Source organism: Protomyctophum parallelum (assembly GCF_964188405.1).
Source record: "Protomyctophum parallelum genome assembly, chromosome: 12".
NCBI classification, from domain to species: Eukaryota; Metazoa; Chordata; class Actinopteri; order Myctophiformes; family Myctophidae; genus Protomyctophum; species Protomyctophum parallelum.
This window is the reverse complement of record NC_139712.1, coordinates 51,746,701-51,766,480: the sequence shown is the minus strand read 5'-3', so window position 1 is coordinate 51,766,480 and position 19,780 is coordinate 51,746,701. Positions and strand designations below refer to the sequence as shown.

The 19,780-nt window shown below is 43.8% G+C and overlaps 1 pseudogene across 1 annotated transcript in view; it reads left to right on the top strand.

Annotated features, from left to right (window-relative positions):
- LOC310867706 (partitioning defective 3 homolog) overlaps window positions 1-19,780 on the top strand; it is a 656,686-nt pseudogene that overhangs the window by 57,743 nt on the left and 579,163 nt on the right. The window contains exon 3 of the transcript XR_014571073.1: window positions 16,768-16,869. The product of XR_014571073.1 is annotated as a partitioning defective 3 homolog (transcript). The remainder of the gene's footprint in view (window positions 1-16,767; window positions 16,870-19,780) is intronic.

Below are 19,780 nucleotides of genomic sequence, written 5' to 3'. Positions count from 1 at the left end.
GTGAAATAACCTTCACTGCTGAGTTTTCCACTAACCTTTGAAGAATCATCCTGGCGCTAATGTAGGTCCGTTTCACAAAAATCTCAGCTGGAAACATTGTAATTGGCTGACAATATTAGTGGGAGGGGCCTATGTAAGCTATTCTGTGCATATAGGGGTTGAGGTGGTTACTATATGTTTTGTAATCAACAAGGTAACTAGTAAGTAACTAAAGTTTTCAAAGTACAGTGGAGTAAAAAGAACAATATTTGCCTCTGAGATGTAGTGGAGTAGAAGCAAATGTATAGAAAATTGGAAATACTCCAGTAAAGCAAATGCCTGATAGGAGCTTTCTCCACTCTGCTATAAGGACATGGAACAGCCTTCCCCCTGCGGTTGTTGGAGACATTACATCTAGCAGTGTTCACGCCTTCAAGAAGAGGCTGAACAAACACCTTCTCAGTATGTGACTGTAATCCCACAAAGCTCAAGGTCAAGGACTGTCATTCATCCTACATTCAGTTTAGACATACTGTACGCCTGACTGAGTAGCTGCAGATCATTGAAAGGCTCTTTGAATGTATTTTACAAATATACACAATTCATCTAAAGTGCCATCAAGACCAATACACATGACTCTGGCGCAACGGTGGCGCGTCTGACTCCACATCAGAAGGTTGCGTGTTCAAATCACGTCAGGGTCAGAGTTTTTCAACAACTTTATTTCAGATTGTTCAGGCCAGCCACCAGGGTCAAAATGTAATTTTAATGGCCCTTTTGTCTATAGCAAAACGTGACATTGTAATTGGCTGACAATATTAGTGGGAGGGGCCTATGTAAGCGACTGCGCCAACCACACTTTGCAATTTTTCAAAATTGTGACTTTTCTAGTTTAGAAATTGTGGAGCCTAATGTCTGTGTTTGTTTTCTTTGTTCGTGTTGTAACCCTCCTATCCTGTTTGATTTGGATATGGAAATAATTGGGTAACAATGACCTCAAAACAGCACAGGCGGTGCTGGTGGCTGCATTGTTCTCACATTCTCAATTCCCTCTGTCTCTTCTTTTGTCAAAGGCTTACACCATGACCATGTGCACAAGCCGGTTGCTTTGGTCAATGAGGGATGACGTATTCATTAATGATTACTCCTCCTATTTAAAATTCTCATGCCTAGACATTACATCATTATAAACCATATATGTCTCTCCCGCACTAATCTTCATCGCAGGCATCAATGGACTTTTATTGCACACCTCTATTGAGTCTAAGGCCTGACTCACACCTTCACAACAGATTGATGTATAGCTGATGCATGAGACTTGTTTACTGATGCAAGCTCGCAATGGATTTCCAATGGGAGTCACATGGTTTGACACAACATTTTTGTTGTATGAGGGGGAGGGGGGCAGTCGAAACAGCCGAAAGCCGTACAACAAAACTGTTGTGTCAAACCATGTGACTCCCATTGGAAATGAATTGCGAGCTTGCATCAGTCAATAAGTCTCATGCGGACTGACCACATGCTTACTTCTATGCATGAGGAGTCCAAGCTGCTTCTTTTCACCTGACATGGGGGCACGTGGAAGGAACACGTTATTCCAAAACCAGTTCCTTTCACCTCCATCAGGCGCCCCGGCTGGCCAGGGGGAGGCAGTTTAGATTGCTGCATGTTTTTTTGTGAGGGTACCTACCCATTTTAAACTTGTTATGTTTGCCTTTTTCTTTTGGTTCGTGTGTGTCTGAGCCCTTAATGATCTGTGGATTCTTCTCAAGGTTAACAATTTAATTGGCCTGATGAGGTATCATTATGGATCTGCTCAGCCTCAGTGATGCTAATTGGTGTGGGAGACCTTCATCACAGCAGAATGCCCTTCATCTTCATCACAGCAGAATGCCCTTCATCTTCATCACAGCAGTATGCCCTTCTCATGCTGAGACATGAGACATTAGGCTCATGGGAAGAGAAAAACACAACGCATGCACGCAGGCACACATGCACATACACATACAGGCACACATGCACGCAGGCACACATGCACATACACATACCCGAGACCTACTTTTATCCAGAGCAGATGTTTAGCTTTCCATTTTGGGAAGGGAAGCAATGTACTTAAGTAAAAGTATCAATACCACTTTGTAGAAACACTAGTAACATTATTCATTATTCAACTTTATTCAAAATGTACAAAAAGTGTAAAAAAATACCAAAAATATACTCATTATGCAGAATCTCACAAGTTCAATTTGTATTAAAAAAAATCTTTTGAAATTAGCTGATCTACAAGCTGGGCTGAAGTGGTTAATTTATATTCTGCAATAATAATAATACAGGTAATAATACAAATCTAGAAAGTAAAAATGTATCTAGTACCTATTCAGCCAGCTCACACAGCAGTGGGGGGGGGGCTGGTTGAGACTTAGGCCAATGGCTTACTGACCTGTATTAATGGAAGTCATTCATATCTCGCACCATCTCCCTGGACACAGCATGTAGCGGATACATCACTATCCATTCCCCCAATTCCATGGACATAAAAACAGTGAGCTTTGACCCTGACGTGATTTGAACACGCAACCTTCTGATCTGTAGTCAGACACGCTACCGTTGCGCCACAAGGCCTACAGTAGTAGCCACAGTGGTAGAGGGAGCTGCTGGTGAGGACGGTACGGGTGCACGTACATTTTGGCGGTCGTTAAACCACCAACAGACAGGCTGTTTCTGTCCATGGGTCCATGAGTGGCTCTCCATTTCATCTCAGTTGTTATATAGCCTCTTCTATGAATATAGCAATAGCTGCAATATAAATAGATGTGCCATTTATTTTGTTGTGCATAATGTACACGTTCGTGTACATAATGACTATGTGTCCCATTAATATTTTTCTGTGGACATACTGTGCTGTGGTGCTTGTGCTGTATGCGTGCATCCAGGTGTCATATGTCTCTTCATGTTGTATTCCGCAGGCTAATACCCAGGGCAGGCAGGAACATCAATAATGTAAGAACCCTGGAGGTGACTTTGTCTCTGAGGACTGAACTGCAATAGGGTCTAAGAGGCACTTATTATGATCTGCTAATGCATGTGGGCCCACGCACACCAGAGTGTGAGGCTCATAATAATTCACTTTTAAACGTAGAATACTAATGAATCTGAGCTACAGTAAAATGAGAAATAATTCATTGTTTTATTAATTAACATTAAACATTGTCTCCGGCAGAGATGAGACAATGCAGATTTGTTCATTGAATATGCCGGCCTACTTTTTTTCCAACTCTGAGTCTGTCCCTCTCGGAACCCTACATAAAGCTTTTCTGAAATTTTGATGAGTTTTATGTAGGGTCCCTGCTCATAACTATATTTTCGTATGGGAATTCTGGAACGCGGACATACATATTCTCTCTAAGCTCGTATCTGCGACGTTTGACGGCCTTTTTTAGTTTGAGTTATTCTGAATTCGTGAACTTTAGGTACCTATACATTCCGCTGCGAATACCTCCTGTGGCGCAGAAGCCGTTAAGTATTTTTAATTTTGTTTGACCGATTTGGTCGCTTTATTTCTTCTTGTTTGTTTACCGTTTATTGTACCGCCTCCCGGTGTGCGGTTGGCTTGTGCGGCTACGTCCCTACCTCTGATCTGCTCTGTCATAGCTATAGCGCCACTAGCTAGCCAGATAGGCGGTACAATGAGGTGTCAATAAACAAGGAAGGAAGAGAAGAATCAAAGCGACAAAATCGGTCAAACAAAGATATTAAAAATACTTAACGGCTTCCGCGCCACAGGAGATATTCGCAGCGGCATGTATAGGTACTTATACTTAACATATTCAGAAACCCTCACACGAAAAAATGTCGTCAAAGAGCGCAGACAGGCCATAAACACGTTGTTTATGTTTTATGTGTGGCTGCGTACCAGGTGGCAGGATACTGCTGGAACAGGACCCAATGGTCTGTGTCGTCAAAAAGTCAGAAACTTCAGTACCATTGGGTTCTGCTTGGAGGGCTAAGTCTGACTAGAGAAATCCCAGGAACTGGTGGGAAGAAAGAGGTCAGTTGAGCTTTGCCAGGCTTCTTGATAGTATGTCGGACCAATTTAGATATGCACCCGTGGATAGTAATAACAGTCCGACAGGCATTAGTCCGACACCCTACCCCAAACCCTAACCCTAACCCTAACCCTACCCCAAACCCTAACCCTCCCTAACCCTAACCCTAACCCTAACCCTACCCCAAACCCTAACCCTCCCTAACCCTAACCCTAACCCTACCCCAAACCCTAACCATAAATGCACGTGGAAGTGTCTTATCTCGTATGTCGGACTAACGTATGCCCCCCACTATATCCACCATTCATTCACATGCACGCACGCACACTGTTTTGGGCATGTGTCATGGCTGAAATGTTGAAATGAAATGAAATGTTTGACCACAAAGTATAGTAAGAAATTTGTACTTGTGATTAGTACAGTGATTAGTGAAATGGATTTGTGACTCATAATGGTTGACTAAAGTCACCACCATTACCAAGGTCGTCTGCACAACGACGACCTACAATAACATCACAGACATAATGTAACGGTAAATATGAATCATAATCAACGAATCATTGTTGTAAAATTTGCTGGAAAAGGGAAGAATATTTGTAAGGAGAATATGAAACAGTGCTTGAAACAGTGAGTGGAAGAAACACACAGGCCAGATTGTACTACACAAGACATTCTGGTAGCCTGCTGCTACTGGCTTTAAAGTTTTATGCTATCAGTATTAAGTATTTATATTAGGCTACTTTAGTCTGATAGTGGTTGTGAACCTCTTGGCTAAGATAAAGTGGCTCGTAGGAGGATGGTGTGTGTGTGTGTGTGTGTGTGTGTGTGTGTGTGTGTGTGTGTGTGTGTGTGTGTGTGTGTGTGTGTGTGTGTGTGTGTGTGTGTGTGTGTGTGTGTGTGTGTGTGTGTGTGTGTGTGTGTGTGTGTGTGTGTGTGTGTGTGTGTGTGTGTGCACGATAGAATCAGACACCAGTGTTTAAGACCAACTGGGGAGACATTAAACACACATGCGCACGCACACACATACACGCGTGTGTGCATGCTATATGTCACAGGCATTATGGGGCTGCTGAGACAGTGAACTCTAAACATAGCGGGTTGAAAAGTGAACCACAGTGTTGTAGAGGTGATTCACAGCCAGGGGCAAGCCCCATACTCCCAAAGGGCAGAGGTCACACTCTTAATGGCGGTGTCTGATCTCTGGTGTCAGACAGTGAAAGTCTGACAGTTTGGACATTGGTTCTGTTCTTATACTTACTTACGTATCCCCATTATGCCAGCTGTCGCATAGGGCAGCAACAAAGTTTCTCCACTTCTGTCTTTAACCATCTTCTCTATGGTCCCCCAGCTCTGATGTTGTTGAACATATTGTTACCTGTTCTACAGAATGGCAAATCAAACAATTTCTACAATTCTACAAATGCCTTCTAAATCAGTAGTTCTCACACTTTCAAGATATTTAAAAAATGGTTAAAAAAATATATCTAAAATGACACAGATGCTTTTGCTTTCCCGGTTTGAATGGGTTAAATCCTTTAATGCTGGCATCCATTAACCCATTCTGAACGGGCATCATCATTCTGTCAGCATCATGTTATGCTTTAGCTATTAATCTAAATAGCAGATCTACAAGCTCATATCGAGCTTGTAGGTCTTCTATTTTTGAAAAATCGAAGAGCGACTGACATTTCTAGAATCTGATCTCAGGTCAGAATGGGTTAATCAGACCAGTGTGTGTCCAGTGGAAACCTCGTATGAATCTGATCTCAGGTCAGAATGGGTTAAAAATGTTTTATAGCCGATCTACAAGCTCACAACGAATCGCAAATGGAGATGTGAGGCATTGAGAGCTCGATAGTTGTTAGGGCATCTTCAGTGTAGTCATATGTTGTAATGTTGCACTGTTCATTATTATCATCCATCCATCCATCTTCAACCGCTTATCCGTAGTCGGGTCGCGGGGGCAACAGCTCCACCAGAGTGCTCCAGACTTCCCTATCCAGAGCAACATTAGTGACTTCCTCCTGCTCCTGGGGGATCCCGAGACGTTCCAAGGCCAGTGAGTCGATGTGTTTCCTCCAACTGTGCCTTGCTCTGCCCCGGGGTCTCCTCCCAGTGGGACGTGCGTTGAGGACCTCCCTAGGGAGAGGCCCGAGAGGCATCCTAACCAGATAGCCGAACCCCCTAAGCTGGCTCCTTTCCAGGCGAAAGAGCAGTGGTTCTACTCCTCGTGTGACTGAACTTCTCACCCTATCTCTAAGGGATCTATGCCAGCCACCCGTCGAAGAAAACTCATTTTGGCCGCTTGGATTCCCGACCTTATTCTTTCGGTCATGACCCACACTTCATGACCATGGTGAGAGCAGGAACACTTCATGACCGTAGGTGAGAGTAGGAACGAAGATTTCTCTGTAGACAGAGAGCTTTGCCTTCTGGCTCAACTCTCTTTTCGTCACAACAGTGCGGTACGGCGACTGCAATACCGCCCCTGCCGCTCCGATTCTCACATTATTGTTATCACATACTGGTATATGATTCTCCACATTGTAGACTTTTCTGGGCTCATAAATGGAGTCTATGGGACTACGGCAATTCTTTTGGATCCCAATGCAGCGCTTCAGTGAAAATTTGGAAATTAAAATCTGAGCTTGTAGTAGATCGGCTATTTTCAGCGCCAAGATTCGGTGTAGAGGGGAACAAAGGAGCGGACCAATTATAGACCCCTGGGGGGACGCCGGTCGACAAATGTTTAAGTGGTTAAGAAATGGGTCGGGTCGCTGAAATCCACAGATAATGTCAACAAAACCTAAAATAACATTTTCCCACGACTGGATGCAATGCAGTGAGCTATCTACCTGTACATCTGTATCAGTTTGATGTGTTAATATTAGAGCTGGGACTCGATTAAAAAAATAATCTAATTAATCAGAGGCTTTGTAGTTAATTAATCTAGATTAATCGCATTTTAATCTCATATCAATATTCAACCCGAGAACAGCGAGAAACCTTTTTTTTTAATGTTTTTTGGTATCCCAGTGAATCAACGAATAGTGACTACAGGATACCACTCATTTTCAATATTTTACTGTCATTAATATACCTGTTGTGGAAATAATAATAAAAAGTCACCCCATTCTGTGTTGCCTAGAACTGGAGGTCTGAAAAAAAATTACAGTACATCTCAGTGACATCACAAAGCTGTACTTACTTCATATTGTTACTGTTTTTTGTCAGACCTCCAGTTCTAGGCAACACAAAATGGGGTGACTTTTTATTATTTCCAGTTTTCAGTACTATAGAAAAGCGCCCAGTGAGAAACGTTCTGCGGTGAAAAAAAAGGTGCGATTAATTTATCTGTAGTTAATCGCGATTAATTTTTCTGTAGTTAATTAATCTAAATTAATCGCAATTAGTCCCGGCCCTAGTTAATATTTGACTGACACAGAGACACAGCTTTTGACACCGAATTGTTTTACTATGATTAGGAATGTTGTCTCAGTTTACAAAGATGCCTTTGTTTGATGGCTCCTCTAGATTAAATACATTGCAATGATTTTGCTGTCAGTCAGTCATGTCTGGTTTAGTAATGAGTAATGAGACTTGTCGCGATCCTCTTGATGGTGACAACAAGATGACGGACAGGTTTTGTAGAAAATTCCCTAATGAAAAACATTGACCCCGACGTGATTTGAACACGCAACCTTCTGATCTGGAGTCAGACGCGCTACCGTTGCGCCACGAAGTCCTGTGCTGTGGCTGGCCATTTGATGCCTCTGATCTCTCCCCCCTGGGAACGGCAGCACTTGCCAAAGCTAGCGCTATGCTCGTAACGCAACACACACACACTCTCCCTTTCACACACACACTCACCCCTGACACTACATCCCTCACACACACACACACACACGCACAAACCCTCTCTGCCCACTATTTGTCCTTGTCTCAACCCTTCTTGGTCCAGCTACTTACAACGACCGGTTGTCTATGTGCGGTCTTGTCTGTAACAGGTTACCTGCTCCAGTACAAAGATGGAGACAGTGGGCAGAGTACAGCTATTGTTGTGTGTGTGTGTGTGTGTGTGTGTGTGTGTGTGTGTGTGTGTGTGTGTGTGTGTGTGTGTGTGTGTGTGTGTGTGTGTGTGTGTGTGTGTGTGTGTGTGTGTGTGTGTGTGTGTGTGTGTGTGTGTGTGTGTGTGTGTGTGTGTGTGTGCAACTGCATGCGTGCATGCCCGAACTTGTGTATACACAAGTATTGTATGTGCACGTTTGTTTGAGAACACAGTCTCTCCTCTGTTCTCGCCCCTTCTCTTTCTCTACAGGATCTGATAAGTCGACACCTGCCGAGTTGTTGGCGGTGTGGATGTCACTGGCGTTATGAATGCAGTCTTTAAGTGACTCAACAGGTTACTGGGACGAGACAAAAGGGAAAACAAGTGAACGAGAGTTGTAACTCTTAAGCCCATTATACAGCGTGTAAGATAATCAAGTACAAAGCCACTGACTGGGCTCCCCCTGGGGTCTGTACTTAAGTTGGCCCCTTCCTTTTTTCACTCTACACCAAAACATATTTGCCAAAAATGTGTGTCGCGATGTGTTGTGAGCTTGTAGATTATTATGAATTATATGAATAATCATATTAAAATAGGTTAATTTTGCTGAATCTTCCCATATCAATATCTTTCTTGTTTGCAAATGTGACGGGTAGACTCAGTTCATCTCACACAGTCTGATGGGGTAGATGGATACAGTACCTTTTCACATCACACGTACAGTGTGACTTGTCGGGATGACAGATGACTGACATTTGGACAAACGTCTTCCTCAGAGTCGAGTGTTTATATCTGCTTGAAAAAAACTTGCATTAACATGTCATTTCCATTTGTTATTTTCATGTAATGTTACTACGGTTTGCTTAGTATTTAGTACTTAATACTTAGTGTTATGGTTAGTAAAATAAATTGTATTGTTATTTTATGAGGAACAATTATCTATATTAACAAGTGAGAAGCAAGAAACCCAAAGCCACAACAGCTACGTCGCTATTGCAACACCCACAACACCATCTTACACACTACACCCACACACACTCACACGGGCAGTGCCAGTGACGTCACACACTTACCTTCGCAGTGTACGGGACCTATCTCCTCCTATCGCGCCCAACGCCAACACTCAACACCACCCGCCAAACACTCGTCATTGCAGTGCGACCAAAGATGCCTCCCGTCCACACTCACGGCGGCAATGCATTTGTTTACTACAAACATTATCGCCCCAAGCACCCACACCCCCGGAACACTGTTGCCCTTTCACCACGCTAAATTCGCCAGGTCTATGCAAGTGAGCACAAATTACATGTGAGAAAATTCATTCACAAGCCCACAAATGCCATTCAAATGCCATTCAACACACACTACGACTCTCTTACAATTCGCCAACCTGGCAACTACTACCCCGTCTTTTAAGCCACTCCCCTGTGCTGCTCTGATCTCCGAGTCTCCCTGACAGTCCTGTCCGCAGGAGAAAAACACAAGGATGGAGAGGAATTCTCGCCTCACGATTTTGCTTATTCCTTCTAAATCTCTGTATATAAAATATCGCTTACTCAGCGAATCTCTTAGTTACATCAACATTGTTCTTCCACAGTACTTGGTTTGTGCCAAACTATAACAATTACACCGTTCGAATTCGCCATTTCGCCTGCCGAGTACTTTTCATTGCGCACACACACACGCACACGCACACGAACACGCACACACACGCACACACACACACACACACACACACACACACACACACACACACACACACACACACACACACACACACAGGAATAGCCATGCAGCCTATACACGGAGGCAGCGAGACAGGACGTTATAATCTTGAGTTTCATTAAATAACTGTCTTTCTCCGCACGCGCACGTGCGCACACAACATTATTCAAGTGAAATGCGTAACGCCAATACTGGGCTAATATAGGTAATAGGCTACCAATATGTGGGTAGCCTACAGGGATTTACCCACGGAATGAATATATATATATAATCATCTATACCAGGGCTGCCCACACTTTTTTTTACTTCAGAGCTACTTTCAAAACGACCAGCTCATACATATACCCACCAAATAAAACTATCATCCCATTGGTTTTAATTTTTGGTATTTGACTTTGCTACTGATGATTGTACGCAACAACAAGTATTGCATTGTGTGTTTGAGCTGACAGGCCCTTTTTGATGTCAATCAATCAAGTCATCTCAGGTCATCTCAAGCGGCAGATGCAAAAATCGTTTTTTATATTAAAATTATATATATCTTTAGGGCCATGTCATGTGGTCTACCTGCAAAGCCTTTGTGATCTATACTGGTAGATCCTGATCTACCTTTTGGGCACCGCTTAACGTCAGATCAGCCGTTTCGTCGGTCAGCGCCAAAAATGCTCCCCGACAGCATAATCGGAGCAAATACCGGGCAGTGTGTATGAGCCATAACGTGTTGACTACACTACACTAATAAGGACACATAATAATAACTAATAACCCATCCATCGTTACTACATGTGGAGTCAACTCCCGCAATTTCCTTCTTCCCATAGTGCGCAGAAATGTAACTCTGGGATGAGCGGCCGCGGAGCGGCCGTGAAATTCTAGAATATTATATAGCTTAATATTTAAATAATTATTAGTTATTTGAGTGATTGTGTACAGTGATAAAGTAGATGCTGTTTTGACACGCCAGTGATTTATTAGGATGAGTCACAGTCACAGTGTAGTGAGTGTACATCATACTTGGTTGGTTGGGTAAAGCTTCATAGAAAAGCTTGGACGCGACTCCCCTGCGTTGCTGCTGTCCCTTGAAGTCCTCGTAACTCCTTGGCAACTTCGATGACCTGAGGGCTGTTGACTTTAAAAGGTACATGGGCAGTCCATGTGACCAAAAGAAAAGAGCTATGTCTCTCAAGTCCTAACAAGCAGACCTTTTTGTAAAGTTTGTACGTTTCCGTCTTGACAGCAGCGATACAGTTGCCAGTACAGTACACCATTGACTGTGTCTCTTCATTGTCTGGGTGGTCTGTGGTTCGCCGTGTGTTATGACAGCAATATCTCTATGGAGGTGGCTGATGAAAACGTCCTCGAGCGCCACTTGTTCCTCTCCAGGCTTTGCTCTGTGAAAGACAGACCCCTCCCTTTCTCATCCAAGAAATGGCAGGGGGAAAAAAAGACCCATAACAAAACATTCTCCAAAACGCACATTCTCTTACGCAAAGCCTGTACAGCACTTGTCAGACATGTTTAGGTTCTTGTGGTTTCAGTTCCTGTGTGATTATTGGACGACAGAGGCGGCCCATTGTCTCCGCTGTCATAAAGATTAATAATTGATGAAGATATATTGAGGATGTGAGGGATGAAAGCATGTATATTATAAACGTTTTGTGGTCTGGGAAAGTGCCCTGCCATTTCAATTTAGTGGAAACTAAGCTTAGTGGTGGTTTAGCAATTGTGTTGGTTCAGTGAATTAACGTGTCTGGGGCGAGGGAATGGGGGGGGATCCTCATGTCTTTGAACCTTCCACTTATAGTATGCAACAAACACTGGAGTTACGTCTACTGTTACGGCGCCTGATGGAGGGGAAAGGAACTGGTCGGAATAACGTGTCCCTTCCACGCGCTACGTCCGGCCGGGGAAATTCCTCTCTGTCAGGTGAAAAGAAGCAGCTTGGACTCCTCATGCATAGAAGGAGGCATGAGGTCAGTCTGCTGCCCCCCCAGGTTGGCAGAGTAAGTGTAGCGCCCAGGATTACATTAGATAATTGGCACTGGGTGAAAAAGAAAACTGGGTTACAAAATCGTGGGATAAAAAAAAAAAAAGTTTAGCAATGTTGCAAAGATCAGCAATGTGTGTGTAAGAGTAAAGGCTGTGTAGAACTGTTGATCTAGTGGCTGACACAATTTTGACAGATTGAGCTGCAGTTGAGTGTTGACTGAGCACCTTATATTAATGTTGTATCAATCAACTCACTCTATCCTCTTGTCCCAGCTGTTAACTCTACGCTAATATGTCTGGCTTCTTTACAATGGGCTCCTTGTTTGGAGTGTGCTCTGTTTTCTCATAGACTCCAGTGATTCCACGCCATCATCCACAGTTGTTTCTTTCCCGCAGGTCATACAGTGAATTCCACAACATGTGAGTCCTCACGGACAGGTTAGGTTAATATGTAACTTTTATTGGTTAATCTTACTCCACTTAAAATCATTATCAATTTGTAGACCTAAATTGTTTTGTTTATTCACAATGTAATTTAGCATCTTTTTAGTAACAAATTGACCTGCCCCTATAGTACTTCTCGCTGATAATTAGTTGGCAGCAGTGAAACAGTGGTGTCTCCCTAGGGAATCAGGGATGTTCTGGATGAAGAACATAACCCGCTGGCCCTTGTATGTAAACCAGCATGGACTTGTCGTCTATGGCAGTTCAAGGCCTTGGTTTTAGCCCCAGGGATGACTCCAGAAAAGCTAAATCCACCCAATTCATATTGTAAGCTCAGCTGTCAAATTACTGCTAATACATCTGTAAAAATCACACCCGTGTGAAGTGAGTGGTGCAACTCCATGTGGGGGTCCCCGGAAAACATCCAGACCCACAGGAACGCACGCGGCCAGGGTGCTGGCCAGGTCCGAAACGGTCGAGAAATGACTGTGTGGGGGTCCCCGGGGGGTCCCTCTACTTTCCCATTCCAATGTTGCCAGATTTATATGAATTAGATATTTAGATACATGAGCAACCAGGTCTATGAAAACAAGCCCAAAAGACTCCCCCCTAACACATGTATACATCTTCCTACTGAGGAAGTAGTCTGGTGCTGGACAGAGACCACGGCAAACACACTCCAAGTGTGTCAACATTTCAATAGTTTGGGTCTTTTGCTGGTTCATGCTCAGGGTGGACTTGTGGTCTGAAACAGCTTCCAGGTCTTTCTCAGTGTTGGAAGAAGTACTCACATTTTTTACTTATGTAAATGTCCGGAATACAAGTTTTTATATAATTGCACTAAAAGTATAATATTTGCCTCTGAGATTTAGTGGAGTTGGAGTAAAAGTACAGGGAATTGGAAATACCTCAACATTGTAGCAGTAAATGTACTTAGTTACTTTACACCACTGGTGTCAACATTTAAAGAGGATTTTTTGCTGGTTGCTCAGGGGTGAATTTGTGGTCTGAAAAGTTCAGGTTCAGCACCCTTGGCATTTATAAGAACCTGACGTGTGTGTGTGTGTGTGTGTGTGTGTGTGTGTGTGTGTGTGTGTGTGTGTGTGTGTGTGTGTGTGTGTGTGTGTGTGTGTGTGTGTGTGTGTGTGTGTGTGTGTGTGTGTGTGTGTGTGTGTGTGTGTGTGTGTGTGTGTGTGTGTGTGTGTGTGTGTGTGTGTGTGTGTGTGTGTGTGTGTGTGTGTACTGTATATGGGTTTTCAGTGCCTAGAATTTTGTCATTCTTGATTTTTATCATCTTCTCCTACAATTGCTAAATCGGCCCTGTGGTGGGTTGCACGGCAGATACTGTACACAGTCACGCACTATGGCAGCGTATCCCTGTCTTAAAGCTGCAATCCAGAATGTTTTGTGTGTGCTGTGGATAGAACATTACTTTGACCCATCTGTATGTTTGAGTATGCTAATACAATATAATTGGCACATCTGCAGTGGGTTGGAGGTGGTCTCCCTCCCTATTCTTCCATTGACAAACTTACACCCTGTGGTTGAATAGGACCACGAGAACAAGGTTCAAATCCAGGAAACCGCACGCACGCACGCACGCACACATGTATGTATGCACATACGCATGGTTCGCATGCACACACACACACACACACACACACACACACACACACTAATAGAATATTGTGGTGTTATGAATAATTGCGTTTGTGACTCCATGATTAATGACGTAATTATTGTGTTTGTCCCAGTGCAAAAACTTATGAAAGTTCTAGAACATTTACCAGATAATTACCTGCTAATTGCTCTGCTCATTATTATTGAACTAGACCTGTACGTGCCCGTCGGCCACCGGCCTACTTGAGAACGATGCAACTTAATAATTCCCGTTGTCAACTTGTCATAAGCACTTGTTGTCCCTTTTGTGCCCATACTGTATATGGAGATATCTGTAGTATGCAATACCTGTTGTCATAGCACCCATTTTTGTCTGTCTGTGACCCACATGTAGATCTCTGTATCTGTCTGTCTGCCTGTGTGTGAAGTGCGCAAACTGACTGTGAAAAGTGGACTGATTAAGTAATCAATTGGCAGGTGTGTGGTTGCCATGGCAATCAATTGGCTGAGGCAGAGGCTGGAGGGGAGGGGAGGGGATTTAGGCTGATTTAGGCCCACTGGCAGAGCCTGACCAGAGCCTTTTGTGGTGGTTCTGGAGAACCGTGGGTCCGACCGACTGGATACCGGGCACTGCACTCCCTGTGGGGGTGTGGAACGTGTGTGTCGAATGTGAAACGGTCAGACGGTTCTCGAGGTTACGTGCATTACAACCATACACGCATGCACGCAGGCAGACAGAGATGTGGCGCATTTATAGTAGGATTGGTAACACGGAAACACCATCATTCTCTGATTTTCTTCTTTTACTCCTTCTTTGTGCTTTGGGAACATACCACATATACCAGCGATATTTTCCTTTCTAATAAGCCCAGAGGGGAGGAAAATACCACACAATCATTCCCCTCATGATTTGGGCCATTTTGGCCGGTGAACCGCAATGTAGAAAAGTTCACTACAACGGAGCTGCGCATGACAGCATTCAGACCACAGACCTTCACACACCATGGTTTGGAAGGGGGTAAAAGAAGAGTTGAAAAGAAAGAAAGTGGAAGCAGAGACGGTAAGAGAGAGAGTGAGAGAGAGAGAGAGAGAGAGAGAGAGAGAGAGAGAGAGAGAGAGAGAGAGAATTGCAAAGGATGAGGAAGATTCTTTCCTAACATGGTTATGAAGGAAGGAATATACGTACGTACTGTCCGTGCTAAATGAGTGCAGTGGTTAGTAGTCTCTGGCTTGGATTTTTGACTGGGCCATGCTTCAGTGGCTGTGGCGCGCGTGGCTTATGATCTGGGCAAGGACAGACTGTTAAGCTTGAGTTAGTTACACTCCCAATGTGTTGCAGAGAGACACATTCTGATCTTGTAGATCTGCTAAGCATGATGATGATGATGATGATGAGAACGTGAGATGGACTAAACATGGCACTTCTACACTGTGTGTCCCAACATACAGTATATCACAATGCACTGGTCAATGTTTGATCCAAATCAAAAGTCCAGCCGAATGATTAGCACCACCAGATTAGCACAACCATGTCATGTCCTGCCACATTACATACCACAGGATGAGAAGGATTAGGTCAGATCAGCTCATTAAAGTGATTTAATTGGCACTGGCTGACAGTTCCATTCCATTGGACTGCTAATATGAAATAATTGTTGCTACGAAGGGCTGCCTGCAATATTGACATAATAATGTTTAATGCCTAGAGTCTTTTTATGTTTAGTTAGCAGTTTGAATCGCAGAGTGATTGCAATTTGCGCCCACAATGTATTTCACAGAGAAGATTGTGTGCAAGATTGTTGTACCTGTATTTAGGTCAGGTGACATCAAGGCAAATATCAAGGAGTTAATTTCTTACCGTGCAACTTTTCGACCATAAATAATAATGAATAAAGGTGGAAGAAAGAAAGAGGTCTTCATCATGCAAATGATGTTGCCTAATGAAGACCTAAAAAAAGAGTCCTTCTTCCACCACTGGACATGCTACAATAGAGAGACACCCCTCTCATCTAGACTGAGTCTAGCCCATTCTGACCTGAGATCAGATTCATACGAGGTTTCCACTGGACACACACTGGTCTGATTAACCCATTCTGACCTGAGATCAGATTCTAAAAATGTCAGTCATTCTTCGATTTTTCAAAAAATAGCAGACCTACAAGCTCGTATCGCGCCACTCGGTGGCGCGATATGAGCTTGTAGATCTGCTATTTTTCAATAGCTAAAGCATAACATGATGCCGACACCAAAATGGGTGCCCGGTCAGAATGGGCTAGATGACGGTCCTGCGTACCACCTGTTTCTAAATTTCACATAATGCAAGAGGCAACAGGATGTTGCGTTATTGAAAACGAGCGCTTCCAAACTCTGACACTAATCACCTGGACGGAATTTGACAGAAAGTAGCTCATAACAGATAATAGAAAGAGGATAATTCAAGCTTTCCGTACACCTGCAATGTCGGTGAGTTTAACGCTTAATACAATCAGACCTTTCTGGTTGGATGTATGTGCTGTCAAGGCCCTGAATGAGTGTTCTGGTTGGATGTATGTGCTGTCAAGGCCCTGAATGAGTGTTCTGTTTGGATGTATGTGCTGTCAAGGCCCTGAATGAGTGTTCTGGTTGGATGTATGTGCTGTCAAGGCCCTGAATGAGTGTTCTGGTTGGATGTATGTGCTGTCAAGGCCCTGAATGAGTGTTCTGTTTGGATGTATGTGCTGTCAAGGCCCTGAATGAGTGTTCTGTTTGGATGTATGTGCTGTCAAGGCCCTGAATGAGTGTTCTGACACTCGGTAGGCGTTCCCTCATAACGACCGGGTACGATGATGTCACGTGCATAGAGAATATAAGTCCTTCGGGACAATATTGATGATTATGGCTGAACTAATGTGTTTATTATCTGTCTGTCTCTCCCAGGACCCGGGGTACTGGATCCAGGTCCACAGGCTGGAGCATGGAGACGGAGGCATTCTGGATGTGGACGACGTGCTTTGTGACGTCGCAGACGATAAAGACAGGGTGAGTGAGTCACAACATGTGTGTGTGTAGGAGAGAGAACAAGAGTTTATTACTTGTATATTATAATTGTCATCCTACATTACATTTGCAATCCAACAGAGTACAACTTGGAGTAGTCATATAGGATTGCTCAGTGTCTTACAAAACACACATATAGTAGGTGTTTTACATTGACGTAAATGTATGTTTGCCTATGCCAATGAAGCTCCATTGAATTGAATTGTTGAACAGCACATTAGCTGTTGTGGGTATCAAACTTAAAAGAGAATTCCATACTAAAAGGCTTTCTTACCTTTCTTTGTAGTTGTTACGTCCCCACCAAAGAGGTCCAGGTGTTATTTTGTGCAAAAGCTCCTTATTGGCTATTTCCCCTACCATAAGCCCTAAATGAATTGCATTGAATTGAATGGGAATTGAATGGGGCTATGGGGTGTTGTGCTAATTCGCTTATTTCCATCGCTCAAAATTATAATTTCTTTGTATATATCCTCTCTTCATAATGTAAATAATATCCCAAGCGGCACACTTTACTACTTCTTTCGATGGAAATAAGCGAACTAGCATAACACCCCATAGCCCCATTCAATTCCCATTCAATGCAATGCAATTCATTATGGTAGGGAAAATAGCCAATAAGGAGTTTTTGCACAAAAAACACCTGGACCTCTTTGGTGGGGACGTAACAACTACAAAGAAAGGTAAGAAAGATAAGAAAGCATTCTAGCATGGAATTCTCCTTTAATTGAGATGTTGTGGTTGTAGGACAGGCTCACAAGCAACGTGGGCCACCTTGTCCTCTCTCTCACCTGACTGTGGTTGTATGTCGTCTGGGGTTCTTGTATTCTTGCAGCAAAGCATTGAATGCTTCTTTCACCTGGTTTGTTTTACTGATGCTGAGCTCTGTGGACTCGCTTTAATCACTACAGGCTGTTGGCAACAGCGCGACTATGTCTCTCCCAAAGGGGTCTCCTTTGATGTGTGTGTGTGTGTGTGTGTGTGTGTGTGTGTGTGTGTGCGTGTGTGTGTGTGTGTGTGTGTGTGCGAGCGTGTGTGTGTGTGTGTGTGTGTGTGTGTGTGTGTGTGTGTGTGTGTGTGTGTGTGTGTGTGTGTGTGTGTGTGTGTGTGTGTGTGTGTGTGTGTGTGTGTGTGTGTGTGTGTGTGTGCGTGTGCGAGCGTGTGTGTGTGTGTGTGTGTGTGTGTGTGTGTGAGAGACTATGTGCGTGCGACTATTGCAGGGTCTATTTGGTATGCAACAGGGTCTATTTGGTATGCAACAGTGTGCCTGTCATCGATGCCTGGAAGCATGTGTGTACGTGTCAGCGGCAGCTCAATATCCTCACATATCAACGCCCAGCCCACTTCACTAACCGTAAACCTCCCACAATCCCCCGGGGCTGAGTCTATCTGTTACTTCCTGTGGGAGCAGTGCTCATGGAAGTGACTACACCTGAGTCACTTGTTGAACATTGAACTGTGTGTGTGTGTGTGTGTGTGTGTGTGTGTGTGTGTGTGTGTGTGTGTGTGTGTGTGTGTGTGTGTGTGTGTGTGCGTGTGCGTGTGCGTGTGCGTTTGCGTGTGCGTTTGCGTGTGCGTGTGTGTGTGTGCTGGCAAGACACGTTGTGTTACCACAGAATACAGTCACAGTATTGACTGTCAAGAAAAGCGCCTCTTATGGAATGCTGCCTTTTGGGTTCAGCAATATGAAATGGCAGTAGCGACTGTAACCCATTTAAACTTGGAAAGCTCCATATTTTAACTTTTTGTAAATCAGCACCCTACATGATCATACTACAGCGCCGCACAAAATTAAGTAGCAGATCCACAAGCTCGAAGCCCCGCGCTTTGAGCTTTGAGCAATCTGCTACTTTTGCTGTTTTGGAATTTGAATGCTGAAAAGTATGAGTTTTGGGCAGTTTTCTACCCGACAGAGATGATTTGTAGAATCTGCCTCAGGTCTTTGCTATATTGTTCTTTTTAAAATGAGTGAGTGGTGTTCAACCGTTCACACTGCCCTTTGGTCTTGTTTGATTGTTTCCCAAGACATATACAACTGGAAATGTGAGAGAGGATTTTGTACTAGTGGGACTTGGACCTATGCCAGTAAGGGCTCATGTCATGTGAATTGTGAACCCCATAAGTGAGTGTTTTGCCCACTGCATATTATGGCTTGATTGGCTTCTCACCTTGTCTCGAGACTGGCAGATTTCCATAACACGTGGTGTCTAATCAGCAGTGGTGGAAGAAGTAATTAAGTAAAATTCCTGTATCTAACTTTTACTTGAGTAAAAGTACAAAAGTAACATCAGAATTCAGAATATACCTAAAGTATAGCATCCGGTCACTGCCCGAGTACAAAACCCTGATTCTGGCATTCAAAGCAACCAAAGGTATGGCACCCCCATATCTTGCAAGTCTGGTCGGAGCCTACAAATCCCACTGCGCGCTCAGAGCAGCCAACAAACACAGGGAAGCTGGAAGTACATTCACTAAAAACACTGTCCACACACGTCCCAGACTCTTCTCCCTTCTGGCTCCAAAACTATGGAATGCACTTCCCATTGCAATCATAAATGCAGACTCACTCCCAATCTTCCGCCTTAGATTGAAAACTCACCTCTTCAGACTCCATCTTAGCCCGTAGCACTTGCCGTAGCACTTTCCCTCATAGACATAAAGGTAGAAGCCTCTTTTGGCTCTGTGGCGTGTGTTCTCGAGAGGGGGCAGAACTTTCCTGAGATTCCTTCATCCCATTTAGGCCTGACCTCGAAATACGAGACAGAAGTGTGTCTTTCGTGTGTCTTAGGTGTGAGTGAGGCCTTTTACATCAAGCTGCTTCACGCTACAGAAACAGCAGGTAAACTCCTGCCCTATGGGCCACCTGGATCTGCAAGACTGACTTACTGACTTACTC